We start from the raw sequence: 24,010 nt of genomic DNA on the forward strand, positions 1-24,010 counted from the left end.
AAGTCCTTTGCTCAAGGTCTCATAGCTAGCTAGCAAACGAAGGAACTGGGATTGCAACCAAGGATGTGTGACCCTCCAGTCTGCACTAACTCTTGCTCACTCACGCCTGATACTGTGCTGAGTTACTCTCTAGGTGAACTCCCATTGGGTGGATGAGCTAGAGGGATTGCCAAACAGCTGGCTCTCGCAACACACACCAGCAGAGGAAGGCTCAACACTTTAGCCAGAGAGCAAATGTGTGCTGTGTGCCCATTTACACACCAACTTGCAGAGCTGGTAAGTGGAGAGAACTACTGGTAGATACATAGAACAATGGCTTCCCATCCCAGTCAAGTCAGACAGAAGAAGTAACTGGTTCAGGAATAGAAGCAAGGAGGCCCAGGGCATGGATGACTGTGAGGCTCAAGCCATTTTTTTCCCTTGAATCTGGTCCTTTTCACTCTTTTTTTTTTTTTTTTTTAATTTTTTTTTTCCTTTTTTTATTGTTATGTTAATCCCCATACATTACATCATTAGTTTTAGATATAGTGTTCCATGATTCATTGTTTGTGCATAACACCCAGTGCTCCATGCAGAACGTGCCCTCCTTAATACCCATCACCAGGCTAACCCATCCTCCCACCCCCCTCCCCTCTAGAACCCTCAGTTTGTTTTTCAGAGTCCATCGTCTCTCATGGTTCTTCTCCCCCTCCGATTTCCCCCCCTTCATTCTTCCCCTCCTGCTACATTCTTCTTCTTCTTTTTTTCTTTCTTAACATATATTGCATTATTTGTTTCAGAGGTACAGATCTGAGATTCAACAGTCTTGCACAATTCACAGCGCTTACCAGAGCACATACCCTCCCCAGTGTCCATCACCCAGTCACCCCATCCCTCCCACCCCACCCCCCACTCCAGCAACCCTCAGTTTGTTTCCTGAGATTAAGAATTCCTCATGTCAGTGAGGTCATATGATACATGTCTTTCTCTGTTTGACTTATTTCGCTCAGCATAATACCCTCCAGTTCCATCCACGTCGTTGCAAATGGCAAGATCTCATTCCTTTTGATGGCTGCATAATATTCCATTGTGTATATATACCACATCTTCTTTATCCATTCATCTGTTGATGGACATCTTGGCTCTTTCCACAGTTTGGCTATTGTGGACATTGCTGCTATAAACATCGGGGTGCACGTACCCTTTCGGGTCCCTACTTTTGTATCTTTGGGGTAAATACCCAGGAGTGCAATTGCTGGATCATATGGTAGCTCTATTTTCAACTTTTTGAGGAACCTCCATACTGTTTTCCAGAGTGGCTGCACCATGGTCCTTTTCACTCTTAATCCATTTCTGGAAGGCTGTGAGGCTCTGGGAGACAGGGTGAGATGGAGGTAAGGATGCAAGGATTATTGGCCCAAATTCCTATCTCTCTATTCTCTTAAGTTTGGTTTCAGTGGAAGCCCAAGTGTTGGCCCAAAGACATCTAGTTTGGCCATGGATTAATTATCCCTCACCTTCACATTATCCTATAGGACCTTCAGCAGCCTGAGATGATTGTGGTCCTAACCCAGAACTTTAACTGCTCAGAAAATGTAATTCATCTAAACTATCATTACATTATAAAACTTAGAGCAGGTAGACAGGGATAAATTAGGGATAGTTTAGACCAAGATCATCTCACTCCCAATTATCACTGACCTATTGCCAAGATCCTTAATACAATTCTTTGGAAGAAGGGGAGAGAAGAAAAGATGATTATCTAGCTAAGTTTCTAAGAGCTTAAATGACTTATGAAGGGTCACCAGGTTAGTGGCAAAACCAGGAAAAGAAGACAAGTATGCAAACAGTACGTGGCCCTCCCATTATATCATCCTGCCACTATTTTTTCCTGAGTTTCTATAAGTTGTCCGTGTGTGTATCCAATCAAGAGAATCCTTATTACCTACTATCTGTTAGGCATTGGAAAGTGCAAAGATGAGTAACTCCCATATTTTGTGGGTTTTTGTGGGCTCTAAGACAAATAACTGATGTTTAGAACTGTGCCTGGCCTAACATTCAATAAATATTTCCTAAAGAGATGCACGAAAGCACCCAGATAACACAATTTAGGGCAGACTGTAAGGAGCTAGAAATATCCCAAAAGTGGGAAGAGTACCCGGTGCAGAGAAGGCATTCCATAATATTTGTTGAACGAACAAATGAAGGAATGAATAAGTAAATGAACAGAGCTGAGTCCAGCATAATCAGCACAGCTAGGCTTTAAGAACACTAGGTAGTAGGGTCTGTGGAGAAATTACTCTCTCACATGACCTTTCCTAAGGGGTCTTGTGTTAGTTCAGCACAGATCCACATCTCTGGACTCTGGAATCTTACAGGACTCTGAAAGACTTACATTAGAATCCAGCTCTGCCACCTACTCATCAGATGTCCTTGGACAAGTCAGCACTTTGTCCTCTCTGATTCTCGCTCTATAGGGGGCAAAGAAGGAGAACCTGCCTTGTTAGGCTGCTGGGAAGATTAGAACTTGGTAAGGTAAAGTAAAATTCTCAAGAAATACAAGCAATTCCTCCCAGAAATTCCTATCAGTCTTCGCTAAAAGCTTTTTTCTATTTTATCTATCCATCCATTTATCTACGTGCACTTCCTATTTACTAGGCATTATCTTAGTGCTCTAGAAATATTAACGTACTCAATCCTCACAATAACCCTAGGAGTCAGGTACTATTATCTCACATTTTACATACAAGGAAAACAAGGAGCAAAGAAGTTAAATGACTAGCCAGAGTCACACAGCCAGAAAGTGGTCGAGCTGGGATTCCCAGGGAGGCAATCTGGCCCCAGACCCTGTGCACTTGCCAACAGTGGAAGGACACTCACTTGTTGTCTCCTGAAAACATGATGGTCTTTTCACCACTATCCCTGCACGGTTCAAAACTCAGGGATAATAATTTTCAGGAGACTAGTACGTTATACTTAAAAAAAAAAAAAAAAGTGATCATCAAAATGGTCATGTCAGCTTGGCAAGGTGTAGCTCTGAATCCATGTGGCAGAGCAGTGACATGGCTCACTGAAGCAAACAGCACCAGGATACCGGTGACTCGATGCTCACCACCCAGAGCTCCTATGGTAGCAACAGATTGTGACAATATGGTTTCCCCTATACAATACAGCTGGGTTGGTCTGGGATGTCAATCTGATGCCAGAAGGACAAGATGTCCAGACAACTCTGGTGGCATTTCTCTCTTTGGAAGATTCCATCACTGCCTCATGCATCATCTTCTGAATTCTATTCTATATACTCTAATTCTTCATCTTGCTAATCATATTTATAGCAATAATCAAAATAATAGTCTTTATTCTTTAGCAGTACAAGCCAGAAATTTCACATATGTTATCTCATTTAACCCTGTAACAACCCCATTATTAGGTGTTGCTATCCACATTTTTAAAATGCTGTGCAGAGTTTCCTTTATTTCTCTAACCATCCATCTGCCTAGCCCTATTTTATGCCAGGCCTGTGCCAGGCACCGGGGCTATGAAAACCAGCAAAACCAACTTGCTCCCGCTTTCATGGAGGTTAATCCACTAAATCCCACAAATAGTGGTAACATGACAAAGAATATGAGGAGTAAGAAAAAGATGCCATGAACTATGAGACCCTAGGGTGAATGGATCTTCCCAGGCTTGGTCCAGGGAAAATTTTCCTGGGGAAGCAGAAGGAGGGCATGAGTTGGAATTAATTGGGTCAAGGGGGTAGGTAGATATTATTATAAAATAATTTTAAAGGGTTAAAGCATTCCTGATCCTTTTTTTTTGGTCATTGTGTGATTTTTCACCCATAAATAGTAAAATTATCATGAGAGGGTCATGGAGCTGTGTCCTATACAAAAGGCAATCAGAATGGCATTGTACAAAGACTGACCTGGCTGTACTCCCGGAAAGACCAGCTTGTTAACCATGGCCAAGGCAGCAAAGGACCCAGCCCTTGAAGGTCTCATGATTCTTTTTATTGCCAAGCCTGTGTGCATGTTCTTCCCATTGTCTGGATCATTCCATGCCATACCACCCCTAAACACACCAAGCCTAGAAGTCAAGGGTCTCAGATGGGAAAGGCCACAGGCTCTGCTCACCCCCCATGTGACCTGACAGAGGCTCCATTTATGTTCCAGAAGCAGGGGACCTGCCACTCCCAAGAAACCCCTTCAGATGCGGTGAATTTGTCAGCACTTATGCAATGTAGTCAAGATCTCTGCATTAGACCAGTTTGGCACAAAAGGGTCTGGTTCCTTCCTCTTCCCAAGTATGTGGTTTTTACGGGGGATCTGAAGGGCTGGTTAGGAATTCAGGTCATGGAAGCCCCAGACACAAAGACGGTTTATAAGAATCTGCTCATGCCATAAGTTAACTGACAAAAGCTGAAATAATTGATTTTTTTTGGAATATTACATTTTACGTATCCATGCATTCTCTCAGGACGTCCAATCCACAGACTGCCTGGAAGCTACTTGGGATGTATGTACATCATACGCCCACGCTCCTACTATTTATTGGGACCAGCTTGCTCCATTTCTATGATCCTGCCTGTATTCTACCTATTAAATAGTGTCAGTCCCGGCTGTAACATAATCCTGGCTGAGATTCACATGCAAGATGTAATCTTGACAAGCCATTTGGAATCTCTTCTAAAAAAATGTAAAAGCCAGCATTCTTCCAGAGGAATGAATCAGTCTGATAAAAATGTCTACAGGGGAAGCCTAATCAGTTCATATGAGAACTTGTCAGTAGACCCTCTACTTGGACTGTGAGATTAAACCATCTTCATAAATTGTCATTAGAAGGAGGCAGGGTCCCTTCAGCTAAAATGCTTTTCTCTTATTTCCACTTAGAAACTCTAAGTTTGCATTTCCCCAGTGGAGACACCGGCAAAAGCCACATCAAAATGAGCACCAAAAAGATAACAAAATCTCACTTTTGCTCATAAATATGGTTCCTTTCTAACCTGCTAAAGCCGGATGCCAGCTCTTTGCTCTCCCTTAGCAGTTTGGAGTTCTGAAAGGAAAAACCTGCCTCACTTTATTATTTCTTTTCCCTAAACATCCTTATTTTGACCTCTTATCCAGATAATCACCCACTGATTATTTTAAAGGTATGCTAATATTTAGACAAATCCTCCAAGATGTCTCGGGTTGGAACAGGAAATGCTTTATGTCATTTTAATGTTTATCAACATTAGTGGTGAAATCATATCATTAGAAGGGAAAACATTTTCAGATGATTTTTTGATATCATCTAAAGCGATCAGTGTGTGAGTTAAGAACAAGGCGAAATGAAGAACCATCTCAAAAGAGGCCCTACCAAGTAAGTAGCAACTTCATTCACCCATCTCATTAAATTGCAAGAGTTTCCATCAGAGATTTTTTTTAATAAATTATTCTCAACATTTATATAATTTTCCCCTTCTCACAGTAATCCATACTAATAGGGGAGAATAAGGACAAATGTGATTCCAGTCCTGGTTCTGCCACTTGCTGGCTGAATGACACTGGAAGTCATTCAGTTTTCCCCAGCCTCCACTTCACCATCTGCAAAATGGGATAATAACATCACTGACTCACACAGCTGTTACAAGGATTGAGCACACCATCTGGGACACTGTGAGCCTAGCATAATGTTTAAAGCACTTTAGATGAAGGGTAATTATTTGTTCAATGAATGAATGAATGAATGACCGGTCAATGAATCTATTCCTACCAAAACTGTAATGTTCTAAATCAGGGGTTGGTAAATTTTTCCTGCAAAGGGCCAGAGAAGAAATATTTTAGGTGTTGGAGGCCAAGTGGTCTCTGTCATGACCACCCAGCTCTGTGTTGTAGCAGAAACCAGCCATACACAGTAAACAAATGAATGTGGCTGTGTGCCAATAAAACTTTATTTGCAAACACAGGCAGGGGACTGGATCTGGACCACAAGCCATAGATTGCAGACCCATGTTCTAAAATCCTAGCCTGCTAATGATAAACCAGACTGACACTCAAAATAAGTACTCAGTCATGATTTATAAGCTCAGTGTTAGATCAAGTCCTTCAAAAGGAAATTAAGAGGCAATAAGTCAGTCCCTCCCAGCTTCACTGCAACCATTTGCTGCACTCTGTCACACTCTTCTCACCACTGGCAGGATCCATTTTGGTCTCACAGGTCTGCTGGGGCCCTTTTTCCAGCCAGTGGACTTACCCATCCTCTAAACCAGCCTATTGTACCCAATTCCCCCTTGGGACCAGGCTTCTGGTGACACCCTCATAGGCCAAAGGCCCTCCTGGAATGCATCCCTTCTTTTCCCACTCAAACCAATGACAAAATCTTCTTCTTACAAAATCCTCAGACAGGGAGATAGGAACCTCCTCATCCACGTCTAAGAAAAGAAATGCAAATGTTATTCCTTCTCACACTCCTATTAATCTCAGGAGTATAGAATCATGTTGCGGATGATGGAAAGCCATGGGCCAGGATGAGTGAGGGCTTTGTTGAGATAACACTTCTCTGCACTAAAAGCCTACTGTGCTCAAGGCATTGCCTAGAATGCTCCCTGCCCCCCACCCTTTGCTCCCAGGATATAGGAGAAGTGGAGCTCAGAGAGCACAGAGGACTTGCCCAAAGACACAGCCTGGAGCAGAAACTGGTGCCTAAGTTGCTCTGACCCAGGTCTGACTGACTCGAAAGACCAAGTTATGAAAATCCACTCTCTGCTTCCAGGTACAAATGGCAACTCTAATCTACTGAGTACTCACGGGAGCCAGGCTTTCAAACTCAGCACAACTTGCAAGCATTTTACTTACTGATGTGCTCACTTTTTTTTTTTTTTTTTTTGATGTCCCCCCAACTAGATTATAAAATCAAAAGAAACCGATCTGTATCTCCATCACAGTCCCTGGCACACTGTAGGTGCTTATTATATATTTGAAGAATTAATTAAGAAAGAAGAATAACGAAGATATTAGATAGTAGTAATTGTCTATGGGCCAGGCACCGGGCTAAGAATTTGACATACATCATCTCAATGATCCCTCCAATTCCACAAGTTAGTTACTATTATTTTTCCCATTTTATTGATGATAAAACTAAGGTTCTGAAAGGTTAACCCTTCTAGGCTAAGGTCAGAAAGCTAACAAATGGCAGAAGCAATAATTGAACCCAATTCTGTTAGGCTCTTAACGCAGATTCTCCTTCCTCCATTCAGCTCCCCCCACACAATGATCGCCCTTGTCCCAACCCAGACAGTGAGTCCGTTGGCTGAGGGCCCTGTTCCTTCCACAACAAAAAGTCATCTTTTCTCTTTCTCCCTGACCATGTTTGTTCCTAGTGTCTGGAAATCGCTCTCACCTATAAAACCAGGATAATTTTCCATTGTCAACATACATCCCAACCTCCTCCGTGGGGTTTTTGTGAGAAATAACTCCATTTGCAGCCATTAATTAAGCTGTTAAAAGTACAAGTAGCTTTTTCTCCATTTTTACATGGCTTCTCAAATGTTTAATGCTGATTTCTTTCTTGGTGCAAACACAAGGAGCTCATAACTTTTCAATGGATTATGAAAGTTATTCCCCCAGGGGCTCAGCAAGGCAGTCATCGCTGGGCATAGCTTTGACATGACGTCAGTGAATTCAGTCCTTCCCGTGCTAATGGTGGTTCTTAATAATATTATTGGAATTATTATTACCTTCAATTAAAAGGTTGGCCATGAATGACTTACTACTTCAGAGAGATTCCCCAAAGAATCACATTAGAGCTCCCCGTCTTTTTGCCAAAGGGCACCATAAGAACAGGAACTAGAGTCCTTGCCCATCCCCCAAGTAAACATTAATTAATAAATACACAGCATTCAAATATTTTATGTTGTTGGCTGGTTACCAGGTTTTAAATTGACTTCCTTGAAGGTGGATAGGGCTGGCTAATCACTACCACTTTGTTTTAAAAACTAAAAGAAAATCAAGAAAACCTGAAAATTTTTTTTCCTCCTTTTTCGTCACCAAATTACATTAGACTAGTATTAACAGTGCAGCTACAACCTGCACAAAATGGCCCATCTCTTATCTTGCCGGAGACTAGGCAGCACAGGGGTTGGTTTCAAAGCAACCTAAGGAATTGTCCCTGGAAAAAATAATTCCTATTACATCTCTCTTCACAATACCTTTGGATTGAGAACACCCTGGAGAAAGGCCTTCAAAGCCAGGTGAATTGCTCATTGCATTCAGGGTCAGTGAGCTGCCCAACTCTGCAAATGAGAGCTGGAGATAGTTCTCAAGGAAAAAACTGGAACATGTAAGTTCAGTCAAAAGAGGGCTTTGGCTGTGCCCAGAATTTGATGCTCAGTCACCATGGAAATATGTCATCCACCTCTGGAGAGACTAGGTCCAGGTGCTAGGACAGAAACACAACCTTCCTCTTCAGAAGTAGTGTTAGCATGTACCCAGACCAAATGGACAGAGATGAGAACTATCTCCAAGGTACGGGGATGATTCTTGGGGTCCCAGGTGCAGAATTTCATGGGAGGGATCTCTGAATCAGGAAAGACAGTGAATTCACACCCAGGAGAGGAGGGAAGCTGGGGTGCCCACAGATAGGAGAGAAAGCTTAAGCTGGGGCCAGAAAGGAAGAAGATTCTGGGACACAATACCTGGTCCACAAGGAATGCATACATATATGTTAAATGAATGAACAAATGAATGAATGATAGAGAGAAACCTAACATTCTGCTTGGCCTGAAAAGCCCTGTCAGCTTAAATCTACAGCTGCTGAGAAAGAATATCTGTGTGTAGCACCTAGGATAATTTTGATACTTACGTTCAAGAATATGCTCCCTTGTTTTTAACACAACCAAACTGAAGCCAATCAACTTGCATGAATTTATGGTACTTTTGTTCCTGTGGGGTGTGTGTGTGTGTGTTTAATCTTTGTTTTTAATAAAATTACTTACTTAACCCCCTGGGCTGCTTATGCGTTTATCAAGGGCAGGGAGCAGATGTTTTCACACTTGGACCCAGGGTGAGAGAGAAGAGGTGGTATATCACTCAGATGAGGAGGCAGACCACAGAGGGCCGGAGTCTTAAGGACAGCCACGTCAAACAGAGAGGAAGCAACTTTAGGAGGGCTGCCCGGGAAGCCTGCACTGCCTGATATTGAAAGATGCCACAATTCACAGGTCCTGTGGCTGCATTTTACCTCCCTCAGAGAAGAAATCCATGGCTGTGTTGGAGCAGCCAAGACTTGGCTTTGATTCTTTGTCTGCCTCCTTGGTGACAAACTTGGCCTCCCTGCTTCCTTGACAGCCTGTTCCTCCTCCATCTGTCTTTGTCAATGAATGAGATTCCAGGTTTTTCAACAAGGCTCCCATTCCAGGAATGACCGTGCAGCCTGATTCTGTTCTTGACACTTATTATTACTTTTTCTGCCATATCTTTCAAGAGAGCCTACCTTATCCACAGCCCTGGAAGGAGAAACCTCACAAAGAGCTTGATCTGCCCTAACTTGCTAGGGTTGACTGTACCAAGCGAGGACTCCTGCTTCAGGCACATACATCTAGAAGGACGGCCACACTGTAGCTTGTGGCCTAGTTCTGGACTGGACTAGTGGGCTGCTTCCCCTAGGGATTGAGAAAGAGGGATTCCAAAGGACTGAGTCAGACCATGAAAAGGCTGTGGGGACATGCAGGCTATGGGGAGAGTACCAGGAAGGTAGAGGAAGCTCTATGAGAGGACAGAACAGATAAGAAAACAGACAGCTATCCTGAGTCTCCACTCTCCAGATCTAGTCCTGTGCTGCTCGGCTCCACAGCCAGCCCTTCAACTCTGTGACAGTCTCCTGCAGGTTTTCAACACATCCCCTGCCACAGATGCTCTTTTTGCCTGCTCATCACTCAGTAGAGTTTCTTTTTGTAGCAGTATCTTGACTCTTTTTTTTTCCCTTCAGGGAATCACACTTCACCCATTGTAAGACTTTGGGGGAAGGAACATAACATAGGTCTAACTAATCCAAAATATCCTATTTTTTTTTTTTAGCCATACAGTGATATGTTCATAGAGGGGAATGTTGCAAAAACTGGTGGGATGAGTTTCATCTGGGGACTTTTGCTGGAACTATTAAGAGAGTGAGACTTCTATGCTTCTGGGGCATCTATATTATTATATAAACATCTGGGGCTGTTAGCAGTTGTTTTTCTAGCTTACAGTGAATCTTTTGGTGGAAGTCTGCTAATGAATGAAATATCTCTAGGGGAAAGCAAAGCCAAGAGATGGTGAGAGACAGAGTCCTGATGATTTTTTTTATCTCCTGGATCCAGCCATTCCTAAAGCCATTGTACCTTGACTTTTCAGATATAAGGGCTAATATATTCCTTTCTTCCCTTTTAAAAATTAGTTTGAATCAATACAAGATTACTGACTACTACATATTCCTTTTAGATTCAGATAGCCTGGACAGGTCACCATTCTGCAGCATAGGAAACTTCCTTCTTAATCCTATCCCCCTTTGCCTTCCACTACTTACCTTGTCAGGAAAAGCTGTTAAAAAAAGAGCAGAAATTTCTAACTTCCATTACTTTGGTGCCTTTGCAAACTCTATACTCACCATATAGGCATCTTTTCCACCCATTTTTCTATTTCATTAAGTTTTTCAGTTTAATGTTATCTATACTGTAATTAAAATTTTAAAAAAAGCTTCTCAATTCAATTCAAGTAGTCTTAAGTGTCTTCTAAGAGCATAAGAGGGTCATGAGGGACATTTTATGTTGAAGAAGTATTGCTCATCACTCCCACCCAAATTTTATTGGCCAGAACCCAGCTGCATGTTGGATAAATAGCACTGGTGATTAGCCACTTTCTGCGGCACTAAAACACCACTGGCCCAATATTTGTTGAATGAATAAATAATGAGGAATGTGTAGAGTTGGGATTTGCAGATGACTCAGGGATTCCTTCCTATACTATCAGGAAAAAAGAAAACACATGGAACCTGAAAAGCCATATTCCATTGTCATCCACGAGTGTGTGCTTTCTCTCTCCTGAGAGGAGCCTCCTGAGTTCCATCTCTCTACACGTTCACCCCAATTTTTTCTCTGGTTCTCATACTTTCCACAAAACAGAAGATTAACTAATTAATTTTGTTTTCTACCCTACGTGCACTCCATGTAGTTATATTGTACCGTTCCTACACCATCCCGAAGTGTGTCACATATCCCATCAGATGAGGTGAAGAAGAGAGAGGAGAGGAGGAGTTTGCTTGCTAAATTCACATCGCATATGGATTTAGAAGGACCCAGCAGTTCAGAAATAGATGAGGGTCAATATTTTCCTTGCCGGGAGAAAAACGATATTTTTATACTGAAAGTCATATACATATGTGTATGTATGCCTCTATTTGCCTAAAGAGGAAATAATTATGAAATCTTGTTACCACTTGACCTGGGCTTATGTTTTCATGAGCAAATGTGGCATAGAGATTTACTCTTGAAAATTTAGAGAGAGTGGCTGCTCAGATTTGAGAAATCTCTCTGCAGTGCTGGTCTGCCTGTGCTCATAGGTGCACAATGAGGTGCATAATGTGCTCTATGAGCACAATATCCTGATACCATGAAGGCTGGTCAGCAAGTGCACACATCAAGCAAGAGGTTGTTTTTATTATAGGTACAAGGCAGATCTGACTGACAAAGGTTTTTGGCTTTCCCCCTCCAGCGATGGATGTCTTTTATTACAGATTAAGCATTTGAAGCTTTTGTTTTTATTTAGTAATACTGTATTTATCCCCAAAGTAATCTTACTTTAAAAGACTGCCTTCTTGTGAAGTTAAATTTTTAACTTCTCCTTAAATTTTTGCTAGCTCAACACAGAAATCAAAATTATATGTATATTTTATACAATAAACTATTATTTCAATAGGATCAAGGTGTTTTGTTTAAAGAAGTGTTATCAGAGAGACATCAGAGAGAGTATTACCAAAGTAAAAGTTAAGATTAACTATTATCATAGACTTAGAATACATTTTTTAAAAATAAAAAGCCAGGCTAACATTGCCTCAAATACTTCCTTGATATTTCCTTGACAACTGAGATTTTTCAAAACCTCATTTTGACTCAAGGTAATCATTATGAGCATCAATTATCATCATGTGGATACAAAATTCTGGCAAATACAATGTTAGATAAAAGAGCCTCTAATGTCTCCTTTACAGATTCTGTTTTCAAGGCACTTGTTATCTCTGAGTTGAATTTTACGGGATTTGAAGAAGTTTGCATGCAAATTCCTTATCAGTGCTTCAATCTTGGGCAAATGACTCAACCTCTCTATGCTTCAGTTTCTTCACCTGTAAAATGAGGATAACAATAATTCCTACTTCATAGGATTGTTGCAAAGATTAAGCAAGTTGATACACATAAAACACTTAATAGAGTATCTGGCACAAGGTCAACTTTATTGCTATGATTATTTTCTCATTACTTTTCAACATATTCCTGGACAAGTGTATCTTTGTAGAAATTGGTGGCTCCCATTTGTAGTAAAATTAGACTTTAGTTGGCATCTAATATTGAAGATAAAATATTTAGAGAAAAATGAGAATGAAATTTTAAATAAAATTGAGACTCTGAATTATTAATGCAAAGCAGTTTTCACTATAAATATTAGGGCTCTGGGTTTCAAGATACGGAAAAAATAATGAGAGCCAAACTCACAAATCCCTCCAGACTTTGGGATGCTCGGACAGGCTAACAAGTGACTGGAGATATAATGATAAAGGAGCCTTTAGGGCCAGGATGAAGGGGGTCAAAGAGATGCCAAAAGTAGGTCAGGGTGAGAGAGGGCAACATGGGCCCACATGTAGGCCCAGGTCTGGGCCAGGCAACCTGAGTGGGAGCATCGATGAGCTGCCAACAGGTTGGCTGATCTTGGCAGGTCATTTAAGTCCCAAGTACCTCCATTTTGCCATCTCTAAAAATGAGAGTAATAATAACACCTCCTGTTTCCTCAACTTAAAATGAAAAGAAAGGGGCGCCTGGGTGGCTCAGTCATTAAGCGTCTGCCTTCGGCTCAGGTCATGATCCCAGAATCCTGGGATGAAGCCCTGCATCGGGCTCCTTGCTCTGCGGGAAGCCTGCTTCTCCCTCTCCCACTCCCCCTGCTTGTGTTCCCTCTCTCGCTGTATCTATCTCTGTCAAATGAATAAATAAAATCTTAAAAAATAAATAAATAAATAAATAAATAAATAAATAAAATGAAAAGAGAGAGAGAGAGAGAGAATGGGTAGCGCTTCCAAAGTTAGGAGTTAGAATATGTAACCGTTCTACAACATGCATTTCTTGTGCAGTAAAGAAAACACTTTGTAAAAGTTACTTATTAAGGAAAAAGATAGTGGAGTATGTGAACACATAGAGTTGCCTAATGTTATAGAAAATGTGAGGGTTTAGGCCTTAGAAAACCTCTGGTGTTTGAAATGCAAGACAGTCACTTACTATGACCTTGAATGAGTTACCTAACTTTTATCAAGACTCAGTTTTTCCATATGTTAAAATTAGGACAATATCATACCCAATAGGATCACTGTCAGCAACAAAAAAAAGATAAAAAAATATATAAAGTGCTCGGGCATTTAGTAGGTGCTTGCATATGTGTGTGTGTGTGTGTGTGTGTGTGTGTGTGTGTGTGTGTGATAAATAAATAATATATGATTGGGGAGCGCCTGGGTGGCTCAGTCGGTTGGTGTCCGACTCTTGATTGTGGCTCAGGTCATGATCTCAGGGGTTGTGGGATCAACCCTGAGTTGGGCTCTGCGCTGGGTGTGAAGCCTGCTTAGGATTCTCTTTCTCTCTCCCTCTCCCACCCCCTTCCCTCTCTGAAATGAATGAATAAATAAATAAATAAAATACAATTGGGAGACAAGGGTGTAGATCAAAGGCTATTAAATCTATGACCTAGTTTCTATGATCCATGGATAGACATCAAAAAGTAGGTGAGCCCTTGAAATTTATTTTGTGCATGTGCATTTTCTAGAAAGAGAATCCTCAGTTATTATGTTTTCCATCCAAGAGGTCCATAACCGTGAAAACATTAAGCATCCCTGGGTAGAAAAAGAGTTAGACTGGTAGATACGTTGCTCCCATGTTGCCCACTGCTCCTAATTCAGAGTGCATAAGCAGTGGTCACCCAGAACAAATCTCCCCCACATAAATACACCAGTTTCTCCTTACTGGAGAAAAACTGGGATCTGGAGGAGACTGTCTCTTTGACAGGGACCAAAATTTCATAGTAGATAGTGGGGAGGAGATTTGGGACTCTATCTTTAAAAATGAGGCTAAAATTTTTGAAAATGACTACATATATCTTATTTTTGATAAAGTTTAGGTTACAACGTCAACAACTCGCTAGTTCTTATAAAGAACATAGAATGAAATGTGTGGATTTATTTGGCCCATTTCTTTTCCTAACCAGGTTGTATGAGTGCATGATGTGACCTCCTGCACTCCCATGAGCATAGTTATTAGGAGGGTAGCATTCACAAACATATTTGAGACTTTTACCATTTTCCCAAGAATCGATTATAAGCCTCGAACATCCAGTCACTCACTGTGAAGCCCCTGGGCTGTGAACATGCTTACTGACTTTTCGTCTTTTTCACTGATAACAAATTATCTTCATTGATTAATAAATTTGCATGTGACACAAATTTGGTTTCCAACATCACTTTCATCAACTTGATAAAATCTTGGGTCTTTTGAGAGATTTGCTATTTCAATTTTCAGGTGATATAGACTCTATTTTCACTGTACTCCTGGCTGCTGGATAATCCAGAAAAGATAGATGTCTAAAGAGCTGACTCAACACAGTGGGAGGCCCGGTATTGAGTGGGGAAGATGTATAAGTAAGCCTAATTTGATAAGTGGTCAATTAATTCATGAATGTTTTAATGTTACGGTAACTTTGGCTTTCCTACAACCTTTGAACCACCAGCCTCAGAGAGCGAATTTTTGGATAAAGGGAACCCAAGGAAAACCCCTGTAAAGTTAGTACAAACTGGTACCGGGTTGGTGTGGGGACAAGAGAGCCTTTGCAACACATTCTCCCATAAAAGCCATGTGGTGCATAGTGGCTGGCGAGAGGGAAAGAATGCATTTCAGGCAAGTGTATGTTAAATAAGCCCCTTCAAGGACCAGTCCATGAACTCCAGTCTATGTTCCAGAAAATGAGGCCCACATTCCAAACCAATTTCACAACCACCCCCCCTTTTTTAATAACAACTCATTTTTACGTAGGGGGTTGCCTATTCTGCAATTCTGTAATAGTGAATTTTTGCTTATTGTGTTTCTGGATAACAAGGTGTGCCTGTGTTTCCTTCTCACGTATCAGTTTGCAGAAAGTAATTGCCCTGCAATTCTTAACCCAACCCCTGCATGCATTCCTTTCTGCATTGTTCCAGTTTGTCATGTCTGTGTTGTCACCTGAGAGCTGATCTTCCTTGACTGAAGTCCATTCGAGAAACATCTTTACCCTTCAAGGTGTCTGGTGCAAAGATGGGCTGTTTTGACTAACTAGCAAAACATATACAGAGCATCTTTTCCCAAAGTACTCTTATGTTAGTTCCCAAAGAAAAATCAGTTTGTAAAATAAAACTGGTGGAATTTAGACTGAAGACTTTGCTTCTTTTTTTGGAGGGGGGGGCAGGAAATTACTGTATAAATATAACCTAAAGAATAATAATATTAATATTTGTTCCTTTTTTACCAAAGTCTTATGATGTACCAGATGCTGTCTTAGGCATTTCACATATACAATCTATTTTAGTCCTTATAATAATCCTCCCTGTATGTTTTTTTTTTTCCCTGTAGAATGGAAGTTTCATATAGGCAACTATTTTATTCTTTTTGCTTATTGTTGCATCCCTGGTCCCTAGAACATTGCGTGGAATAGAGCAGGCACCCAATCAATATTTGTCAAATAATGACTGGATCCCTATTTTTAGACAGGATCCCTATTTTCAGACAGGGAAACTGAGGCACAGCGAGGCCAGTTATAAGCAATTTGCCTAAGGTCACGGAGGTTATAAGTGACAAATGATATTTCAAACAAAATTTAATACCAAAATCTACAATTTTAAAAAACTCCCTCATCCAATATATGTACACACCCTCACCCAGTCACAGCCACCCACACACTCACACACTCACACACTCACACACACACACAGAGGCTGCCCCAGCCCATCTGCTCCCTCAGCAAACCACCGGCCAATTGCTGAAGGACAAAACCCATCCCCCCCTCCCCAAATCTGTCCTCCAACAAAAGTCCTCCGTGGGCTCTTCTGTCGGCAGTTCTCACTAGTATTTGGTGACCTCCTTGCCCAGTTCTCATTGCCTGGGCCACAACCCCCCACCCCCAGAAGACTCCTTAATTATAATCACCACACAGTCTATACCATCCGGGAGAGAGGCTGTTCGGCAGCAGCTGCGAAAGCTGAACTAAGTTATTTGGGGATTAATCCGCTGCTGAATGTAGTCTTACAAGTACGGCTTTGGGGGAAAAAAAGATAAAAGGAGCTAATGCCGTTCGTATAAATGTGAACTTACATACAACACAGACGCAGGCACACCCACAAGTACGGGGACTAAAAGTTAAAATATGATTATCGAAGGATAAGAAGGACTTACAACTGTAATGTAAGATGGTAAGAAATACGTCCCGGCTTTCTGTGTTCAGCAGGGACACAAGCGTGCTCTGAGCCAAGGGGAGGAGGGAAAAAAGAGAGCTAGCAAATTGACATATCTTTAGGTAGACTTAAATATAGCTTCAGAGATTATAATTCAGATCAAGGCTAGAGCTCCATTTCAACATTCCTTGACTGCTAGTAATATAACAAAGGCCTGCAAATTGGGAGGTACGTCTGCTTGGGAAGGGATGCTTATCTGATCTCAGCCCATCTTTCTTCATGTTTCAGTCCCAGAAGAGCTGCCCTCCTCTTGGTGAGAAGCTCAGCAGTGGCGGCCCTAAAACCTGGCAGGCCGAAAGCCCAGCTGACTGGGATCCAGATGCGGCTGTCTCACCGCCGGCTGCTGGTGGGGCATCTCAGGGGGCTGCTGCCAGGTGGCCGCCATGCCCCGCAGTAAGGTAGTGCCCACTTGTCCCCTGGCGGGGGGGGGGGGGGGGGGGGGGAAGGGGGGGGAAAAAAGGCCTTGGGGAGGGGGGGGGGCCCAAGGGGGGGGGGTGTTTTCCGCCTGTGACCAGGCAATTTCCTGAAGGTGGGGGGGGGGGGGGGGCGGGGGGGGGGCGGGGGGTGGGTGGGGAGGGTGTCCTTTCCTCACATGCTCATTCATTCCTTCACTCATTCATGTGTTCATTCACCTTCCATTCATTCAGATACTAATAAAGCAATGCGGTACAACAATCCTATGTAGAGACCTGGGGGGCAGACTTGGGCGGGACTTCCAGACTTCATATGCGCTGGCTGCGAGCCTCTGGGGGAGTTACCTAACCAAGCTTTAGAAGCCTCACCTGTACTGTAGAAACAGTAACAGAGCCCACACCTCATAGGGATGCTGCCAGGAGACTACGCATTAGTGCGGGTAGAACTCTTTACATACTGCCTGGGGCACAGTAAGTGCTCAACAAACAGCAAATATTAGGATGAGGATGACAGTCATGTCAGAGCCGTTAGCGAGGCATTACACAGGCTGCTGGCTCCGAGTGCACCCTGCATGGTCGTTGATGAGCAGAAAAGGCTTACGCATAAGCAACAAGATAAAATGTAAAAAGTAAGAAGTTCCCTAGGGAAAGTTCCAGAGAAAGCCCCACAGAGAAAGAGAGACCGCTGGACCTAGAGTTTATGTACCGAAGAGGCTATCAGTGTCCCGCTGCCTCGGGGTTGGAGCTGCGGCGGCTGTGATCTGGCCATCAGGCAGGGAAGTAACCTTCGAAGGGGCTGGAGCCCACGAACAGCTCCCAGCAGGTCCCGAGGAGAGAAGCTGTATCTGCTGTCGTGCTCCTTCAGAGACAGCCTTTGTGGGTCCCTGGGGGACAGCAGAAGTGGGGTGGGGGAGGGGACACACACCGCGGAGACACTGAACCACCTGTTGCTCTGTGTCATTCTTGACCGAGGCCAAGCAAGGACACGAATGGAGGCTCCCTTTCATCCCTAATGTCTCAGGACCTCAGGCTCATCTGACAGACCGGTTCCCTGACAGTGTCCTGAGGAGCACAAGTCCTATGAGATGTCCTCCCCCAAAGCATTCCAGGGCCCCATACATAGACACATTCGTGACATGCATCAGACTGTCCCTCCCTCTTAGAGTCCGATAGTGCTCATCAGCAGAGTGAAGGTTCTGAGAAGTCCTACGGCAATCTGCTTAGCTGAGTTTAGTTCAAAATTATTCAATTTTGAATTGAATAATTCAAATCCTGTCATTTCATATACAAAGGAGGAGTGCAGGCCCACAGTGAAGAAGAGACTTTCTCAAGGTCACGCCACACAGTCAGCCAGGGCAGAGCTAACCCTGAACTCGAGCTCAGGTGAACAACTCTTTGCCTCCCTCCTCCTTTCTCCGTGGAGCCAGGACAGCCCTGGTGTGAGCCACTGCTTCTTGGGGTAGGTGGTGGCAATGTTGACCCTCCTGTCAAGCACAAGTCATTCAAAGTGACTACCCTGCAGCACACTGCTAAAAACAAATCCTAAAAGCCCCCTCTGAAATGTCTAATGGGGAACAGACTTGAAAGCCCACTCCCTGGAAGCCATGCTGGTGGGTGAGGGGCTGGGAGAAGCCCAGGAGTCAGCATCCCAGGTTCTGGGTGTGGGCCCAGGCCTTCCACTGCCCCAGCTGGCCACACGCACTGAGTCTCTGAGACTCAGTTTCCTCCTTGTGAAACAAAAGGGTGGCTTTCAGTTCTATTTATGATCCTAGAGAAGAAAGGCTTGGTAGAATCCAGGTGGCCTCCTTGGCATTCTGGGGAGCCCCAAATCCACCACTGCAACTCTCACCCCACCTTGGTGGTTGTTATGCTTCTCTGCCTCCTCATACGGCACAGCATCCTCTGCTCAAAATCCTTCCAAGGCTCTCTAGTTCTCCTGGGAGAACACTCAGCCTCCTTACGCTAGCCTGCAAGACTGTGCAAATTAGCTACTGCCAGCTTCTCCAAAATCCTCTCTTACCACCTTCCCTTTCTCACCGGATCACCTCCACCCTGGCTTTCCTAGTGCTGGCCTCCTCTCAGCCTGGGGGCTCACATTTCCCCATCAGCCTTCTGGACAATTGTATCTGAGGCAGCATCCTCACCCTTAGACTTTTTCATCACATCACCTCCATTTCCTTCTTGGTACCCATCACTATCTAAAATCATCTTATTTATTCATTCGATTACCTGTTTAATTTCTGACTCCTCCCATGAGAATGTAAAACGCTTGAGGGCAGAGTAGTGTTTGTTTACTGCTCTATAATTACTGCTTGTTTACCTGGCACAAAGACTGGCAAAATGTAGGTGCTTGGTAAACTTCAATGAAGTGAGTGAATGAATGAATGAATGAATGAATGAATGAATGCTTTGCCAAGAAACAGTTTGCCTAAGACGCAGGTCAAATAAAACCATTTGAATCAGTAGGCAGAACTGAAAAGCCACCTGCTTTGTTTCCCCCTAACCCTTTCTGCCTGTCTCTCAGAGGGCGGTGAATCCAACTCTTTCGTCACACCTTGAGAGCACACATCTGCTCTCAGGGCAGGGACCTGTGTGTGCTATCCTGTAGGTCCTAGGCCTTCGCTGGAGGCTGGTCCCCTGCAGGTCCTCCATAGTGCTTAGAGAATTAATGAATTGCTCTTCTAGAACGCAAACATCTCTGTATTGGCACAATCGGGGATTTGCTTCCTCTCCAGGAAAGATAAGCCATAGGAGTTTTAAAGCCTACATTTAAACTGTTTACATCTCAGTGTCTGTGTGTGTCCCTGAAGAGAAAGATCATCTGGAAGCCAGGTGGTTTAGTGGAAAGAGCATTCGGTGGGAGCCTTGCATCTTGGGTTCTACTCTCAGGCCTTGCTGAGGCATCATGAGCTGGCCTTTTTACCTCCCTGAAACTTTGCTATCTCGTTATTACAGGGAAGGGGTTGAAAAACCTGGAACCTGAATGCCCTCCTAGCCCTTCCTTGTTTTGACTTTGTGGCTCAGTCTCCATACTCTCCCTCTAACAGCCCATACATACAATGTGATAAGGAATGTGTCTGGTGTGTAGCCAAACAAGTATTTTGCTAAGAAAAATGTTATGGTAAAAAACAAAAAATAAAAAAAAAAACCCACCAAATCTGAGAGTCATCCACTGTGCTCTAATTGGTGTTTTAATTCAGGCTGCATCTTCCATGCCCAAGCTTGTACCAAATGAGGGGATTTGCATATCTGTTAAAGGTTCAGGACTTTTCACAGATTGCAAAAAAGTCAAAATCACAGCAGCTCCAAACCCTACTGCATTTCATTTTACCCAGCCTTGCAGATTAGCTTCAAAGCCTGCTTGGTCAGCAAACATTTCTGCTGGCCTGGAAAAGCTCTTCAGTTCTTCCCAATCATTCCCTACCAGCACTGGGACACCAGAGCAATGAGGAGTGGGGATAAGCCATTTTCCATTCCTGTGAACATTTCAGGGCCCGAAGCCTGCCTTCTTTCAGATTCCATGGGCCTTTGCTAATTTGTATGACAGCTTCAATGTAAATAGGACACATCTGCATGGGTTAAAAAAATAGCCATTCATTGCAAAGGGCAGTGCACTGTGTTTATTTATTATCTACAACTGGAAATCAGGTTGTGTTTCTGGTCTAGAACAGCTGATGGTTTGCGACAACCTCCAAGGCATTTTGGAATAGTTTTAGCTGACTATTGACTTTAAAAATCATTTTAAATTCATTTTATTTTTCATGATTCTTTCTCAACTGCCCAGCTGCGAGAAGAAAATGAGTGTCTATAAAGGCGGACATTTAGTGTGTATATCTCATATATCTCATGAGGCATGCACACCTGACAGATGTCAGCTCTCTGCTGGTGATCATGCTCCTCTTCCTATTATTAATAACCCCTATTTACTGAGCAGGTACTTAGTGCCAAGTAAGAGCTTCACGGGCCTTCTCTCCCTTAGTCCTCAACCACCTTAGGAAGCACATGTCATCATTTTGCTCTGAGAAAGGAGAAAACTGAGGCACAGAGAGAGTTAAGCATAGTAAGACTGTATGCTGGAAAGCACTGGAATTGGGATTTGAGCCAATAGCCTGTGCTCTTAATCATCTTAGCATCTTGTAGTAGCCTCACACTTAGCTACCAAGCTGGGCTACCAGTCAAGGAATACACGCAAGTCTGAAGTTAAACCTGGGCATGTGGGTAAAGGAGTTCACTCAAAAAAAGGTACCTTCAGACTCAGGTTTGATAAAGACTTCTTTAGTTTTAGTTTAGAAGGACATCTTTAGTTTTACTCAGTCAATTATCTCTCTTGAAATTGATTACACTTTACCCATACACACACACACACCACATGTATATGTACACAACTAAAATTGCTATTTCTGGGGCGCTTGGGTGGCTCAGTTGGTTAAGCGACTGCCTTCGGCTCAGGTCATGATCCTGGAGTCCCGGGATTGAGTCCCGCATCGGGCTCCCTGCTCAGCGGGGAGTCTACTTCTCCCTCTGACCCTCCTCTCTCTCATGCTCTCTGTCTCTCATTCTCTCTCTCTCAAATAAATAAAATCTTAAAAAAAAAAAAAATTTAAATTGCTATTTCTATAGTTATTTTTTTCATGAATTCCTTTATTGTTCACTTTAATTCTATTGAATTCAACAGATAAGATAATAAAAGATTACGCTTACTGGTAAGAATGATAATAGAGTAGCAAGTAACATTCTTGGTTAATTTACCAGAGCCTGAAAATTTAGGAAGAAATCTGAGATGTCATCTCAAAAATGGTAACAAATTATTGTAATCTGTCAAAAGAGCACTCCAAAGCAATGACAAAGATTATACTGATGTGGAAAGGTGTCCAGAGGACATGAAGTGCAAAACAGGGAGTTACACAGTAATTTACATAACACCAGCTCATTTCTTATGAAAATGCATGTGTGTGTGTGCATAAGTCTAGAAGAATCTCTGGTAAGACACAGAAGGGGTGGATGGCGGGACGTTGAAGAGGGAACTTCCACTTTTCACTTCAAGCATCTCTAGTCTAACTTTTTATGTGCATGTATTTTTCATTTAAATAGAAATCAAGATGACCTTTAAAAGCACTCCCAGCCAGCCGACACAGGCAGCCCAGGTCACCACTGGTGTGCTCTACATAGAAATTCCTGCCATCGAGGCCACATCTGCTCTCCTGGGTCATCTACCCACCTGCCTCTCTGGGTCTTGGAAAGCCCACCTTATCTCAGGGTACGAGGGTTGGCAAACCCATCTAAAACACCCCGAGAATCATCTGTGTGATTTTCAGCTATTTAGGTCTTCCTCCTTTTCCTCCTCTTCCTGCTACATATTCCCATGGCCTCATCCTCTGCATGTAGCAAGGACAAAGTAACCAGGACCAGTTAGCACCCCAGACAAGGGTGCTGAACTTAGTCCTCTTGATGAGTAAGGCTTGCTCCAAGCCAGCTAGTCAAGAGGAGATCAAAAGAAACCCACAGGTTTCAGGCCCTCCAGCCAAGCAACCCCTCAAGCTCCAGTGCCCCTTTGCCCCTGGCCTGCCCAGCTGGGCCACCCATGCTAAGCTCTCAAACTGGTATGAAAAACTCGCTGCATGCTTGGTTTTTCAGAAGGCGCACTGCCCAACCTATCTGCAGGACACACTTCGGGTGCTGGGTGACAGCACCTGCCAATCAGATGGCTTTGTCTCGTGAGCCTACTTCCCCTGAGCTTTGAGAACGCGGTTTCCAATCTGACTTTCATGTTTCAGGGCTGAAGTTTCAAGGACGCATCTGGACAAAATATGCTTTCCATGTAGGCCAATTTATTTATTTATTGCTTATGACATTGTACTTGGCAGCTAAGGAGATATAAAACAATTTGAACCACTCTGCAGAAAACGGTTGCAGAGTTGCCACTGGAGACCCCAGTGGGAGATAATGGAGGAGAAAGGAATCTCGCAGATCTTTCTGTAATTGACAGGCAGAGCCCCAAGAGGCAAGCATGGCCAATGGGCATTCCTGTTAGGAGCTCACTTACATCTCTTTCCAGCCTCAACTCCTGCTTTGGCACAAGCAGGAGACCAGAGGCATGTGTTGGAAGCTTCGTCTGACAGGACAAATGAAGGCAGCATGAGGGCTTTTGCCATCCACCCCTCATCACTGGGGTAGACGGAATGTTTTGAAGTGTCTTTTGAACACTTGCTAACACAGTGGCAGATGCTGACTGGTTCCTTCTGCCCTTCCTCTGCTGACACCCTCTGTGTCCAACTGCTGACCCTAGCCTGACTTTGCCTGAGGACTTCTAGAGCCCCCAAGGTCCACCCTACACAGGCTTATGGCAGGGGAGGAGTATGAAGGTATGGATGCCTTGGGGGAGCAGCCCTCAGCCAATGACTAATGGGAGGCAGTGTATACACACCCCAGCTCCCTCCTCCTCCCTCCCAAGCAGGTGACTCTAAGGCCTGTGTCTTACACTGGCTCCCAGAGGTGCCCTGCAGGATTAAGGTCCAGGTACCAGTTACCCATAGTGGTGACCCCCAATAAAGGAGTCCATCCCTGTCCCACTCCTCCACTGCCTTATTGATGTTTCCCAGGGATGTGTCTCTCCCACTGTCTATCACTTACTCTGCTTTCCCGGTACCCCAAACATCATCATACCAGCTTAGCATTTCTTTTTCCAGAGCTGAGACTCATTGGTCTACCTGGGTCATGTGCCCATCCCTGAACCAATCACTGCAACCCAAGGGATAGCTCCCTCTGAGTGATCAAGTCTGGGGGCAGAGGATTCTGATTGGCTGACTTGAGTCATGTGCCCATAACCGACACAGTGTGGGCTGCTGGTATCAGGAGAGGGAGACAGATTATGG

The 24,010-nt window shown here is 43.5% G+C and overlaps 1 protein-coding gene across 1 annotated transcript in view; it reads right to left on the bottom strand.

Annotated features, from left to right (window-relative positions):
- Window positions 1-24,010, bottom strand: part of ERC2 (ELKS/RAB6-interacting/CAST family member 2) — a 959,419-nt gene that overhangs the window by 120,777 nt on the left and 814,632 nt on the right. The gene's annotated exons all lie outside the window — the stretch shown is intronic.

Source organism: Phoca vitulina, unplaced genomic scaffold, assembly GCF_004348235.1.
Source record: "Phoca vitulina isolate PV1807 unplaced genomic scaffold, GSC_HSeal_1.0 scaffold13, whole genome shotgun sequence".
In the NCBI taxonomy this organism is placed as follows: Eukaryota; Metazoa; Chordata; class Mammalia; order Carnivora; family Phocidae; genus Phoca; species Phoca vitulina.